Here is a 3,282-nt window from a genome sequence, read left to right on the forward strand (position 1 = left end):
AGTTTTGTGATCCTACCTTTTTCTTCGTATTTTACTCCCCCATTTTTCAAAACTTTTCCGAAATTTTTCTTAATTTTATGAGATGTTTAAAAATTTTGTGTAAGTTTTATAAGTATTTCTAGTAATTTTTTAAAATTTTTGGTAATTTTAATAATTTTCTGCAATTATTATAAATTGTAATAATTTTTTATAATTTTAAAAGTATTTAAATTTTTTCTTACAAATTTAACAATTTTCTGCTAATTTTCAATATTTTCATAGTTTTCTAATTTTTTAAAAATTTATGCAATTATTGTATAATTGTGGATATGTTTCTTTTAGCATTATAGATGTGGAATTTCACCTAGTCAGATATATATATATAGTACTACAAAAAAGTCATTTTTGCTAATATGTACCTATCTCCTATTTTTTTTTTAGCTGTTCCGGATGAGAACATAATGTTTGATAGACAATTTATAATTCTTTCTACAGTAGGGGCTGTAGCATCTAAATCAACCTTTATACAAAGATGTAATATATATATGAATTATGACAAGTACAACTAATATGAAATAATTTTTCACCAAACACGATTTTAAATATTGGTTTAGATATCAAATAACTTTTGAATTATTTGTTGCATTGTCAAAAGAATCATTACGAATTAACAATCAAGAACAGCATCCGCAATATGAACACCCATAAAATTGTTAGAAGGATTACTTGGGATTCTTCGCAAATGTATTGTGAAGGAGCCAGAGGTCCATCGACATTATCCCAATAAGAAAAATACAAAGTAACGCGTCTAGTTAAAGTTTCGATACAATTATTTTTTGCATGTCTAAAACTTCTCTTTACAAATGTAAGACATCGCAGGTTCTTGTTCCGGTATTAATATTAAAAACTATACCAAATTTTACTGGTTGTATTTCTACTAGTGGAAGATTACGACTCCTAGAGGTTGTTGTGTTAATTTACAGAACTAAGTGCTTAAATAATAACAAATAACATAGTACACATACTCATCTATTTTGTCAGAAGATGTCTGATAGCGATTCGGCGGCTTGTTCAGTTTGAATGGCCTAATAGAGAGTGGCCACGGGATATTGAGTGGGCTGCAAGGAAATGGAGAGGAAAACATATCATTAACTTGGCTTATCGTGCACTCCTTGCTGCTTACATTTACCATATTTGGAGGGAACGAAATTTGAGATTCTTTGAGCATACGAGGAACGACCACCGAGCATCATAGCCACCATCATTGTGGAAGATATTAGACAGAGGATTATCAGTGTTCATTTATCTCGTTTTGTTAGTTCATGTCCGTTATATAGATTATGGCGTATCCCTTGGTCTGTCGAGGGAAAAATCACCAGTTGAGCACTGTTGTACTGTACGATCTTGTTTTATTAATAAAAAATCAAATAATATAATAAATAAAACAATCAAATAATTATAAGATTACGGAATAATGTTACCCAATATTTGACGAGATCTTCAAAGTCAATTGCCGAGATCGACTTGAAGTATTAGAACTTACAATCACAAGTTCAGAGAATTGAGAGAAAAGAGAGTGATTTTGATGAAAATGATACAAAATTATCTCTAAATTTATAGCCAATATAATAAAATAAAAAAGGCAAGATAACAATGATTTTGACTCAATACTTAGGCTCTAAAAGAATAGGAAAAACGCAAAAAGTTTGCTCAATATTTGTGATCGTTAGTTGCAATGGAGAATTGGGCCCAGACCAGCCCCATCTTTTGTTTGGACAGAAGCCACACGATATATTGTTGTTTGGGCTCAGCCCAAAGCAGAAAAAATTAAAATAAAATAGGCCCAAGTACTACCCAACTGGGCCTCAATCGGTCTCGATCCGTTGCTCGAGCCTGAGTTTTAAATAATACAATTAATTGGGGGCCCATTTAGAGGTCGGGACCGGTCATGAATACTAAATTTGCCAGTCCTTTTTTTGGACTACTTCGTGTTAGTTCTATAATGACTCGTCCCATTGTGCACCTTAAAAAATGAATAAAAAATGTCAAAGTAAATATTGCATTTGATCTTGTTTCAATCACTTGTGCAGATTCCATATATTTAATTATGTTTAAGGAACAATTATTCAGTCTCTTCTAAACATCAATTCAGATTGAACTGGTAAAAGATGATTACCTCACACTTGGGGTTGTGACCTAACAGAACATATCTCCCCACCTCCCCTAGAATTTGACTTGTTGATGTTGTCTGCTCTCTTGACCTTGACTTTCAGTATCAGCTGGTTCAGATCAAATCTGCGGATCCTGAGGCCGAGATCAGATCAATCACTCATTATAAAGTGGCGTTTACCATGCTAAAAGTTCAGCAGAAAAGCTAAACGATACAGTCAAAGATGAGGAGTCTTTGCAAGCATGTTGCCATCTATATTCTGATCATAGCCTTCATTTTGTTGTGTCTTTGCACTGAAGCAAGAATTTCAGACTTCTCGAGCGTTCAAGGTGCGCATTAAGTTTCTAACGTCTTGTGTTCGATATAACTTTCTAATCTTCAATACGGTCACTCTGTGCTTCGTAAAAATACTTATTGTTGGTTTTGTTTCCGTGGTTCTTGTTAACGGAAGGTTTAGTCCACTGGCGGATCGACAGGGAGGGTCCGGGAGGCGGTGCTAATCCTTCTCCGGAACCTAATATAAACATTCATGTGCATGGATGACATGAGCTGATTATATTAGAATTGAAAGGATTGAAGGATCTAAGACATTTTGTCTTCTCATGCACACCAATTGGTCTGTAGAACTATCACTCGCTTTTGTACCCAAAAACTCGTTTTGGATTGGCACAACAAAAAAAAAAATAAGTTTTCGCTGTATTATGAATGTCCACGGCTTGAAATCTGTAATAAATTAATACTATTAACCACGGTTAAATAAAATCTTAAATTTTTACCACGATTGATCAATATTCACCAATAGTTTTTAACCATAGCGCCAAAACATTTGTCATAATTTTAGCTATGGCTAATGTTTTGACCACACCTGTAGAAACAACGGCTAACAGCCGTTGCGAAGCCGTAGTTGATTTATATTTGCCACGATTTTTCTTCTTTTAACTATAATAATTAACCATAGCTGAAAATCTAAATTTTTTTAGTGTATTATGGTGTTTTGGTTTAGAAAAAACAGAGCAGAATCTAGTTATTATAATATGTTGCTGCAAATTGATTGCTTATACAGTTGTATTATAAGTGTAACCATCATCTAATAAGAATAAAGTTTCATACATGAAACAAATGCAAAAACAGAA

At 33.0% G+C, this 3,282-nt stretch overlaps 1 long non-coding RNA gene across 1 annotated transcript; it reads left to right on the forward strand.

Annotated features, from left to right (window-relative positions):
* The first annotated feature begins 2,339 nt into the window (after positions 1–2,339).
* Positions 2,340–2,927, forward strand: LOC148784499 (uncharacterized). Its single transcript, XR_016063815.1, has 2 exons — positions 2,340–2,478; positions 2,601–2,927. It is a non-coding gene; the product is annotated as an uncharacterized LOC148784499 (long non-coding RNA).
* Positions 2,928–3,282: the final 355 nt, after the last annotated feature.

The sequence above is a fragment of the Sesamum indicum genome, linkage group LG13 (genome assembly GCF_026168435.1).
Source record: "Sesamum indicum cultivar Baizhima isolate 11 linkage group LG13, ASM2616843v1, whole genome shotgun sequence".
In the NCBI taxonomy this organism is placed as follows: Eukaryota; Viridiplantae; Streptophyta; class Magnoliopsida; order Lamiales; family Pedaliaceae; genus Sesamum; species Sesamum indicum.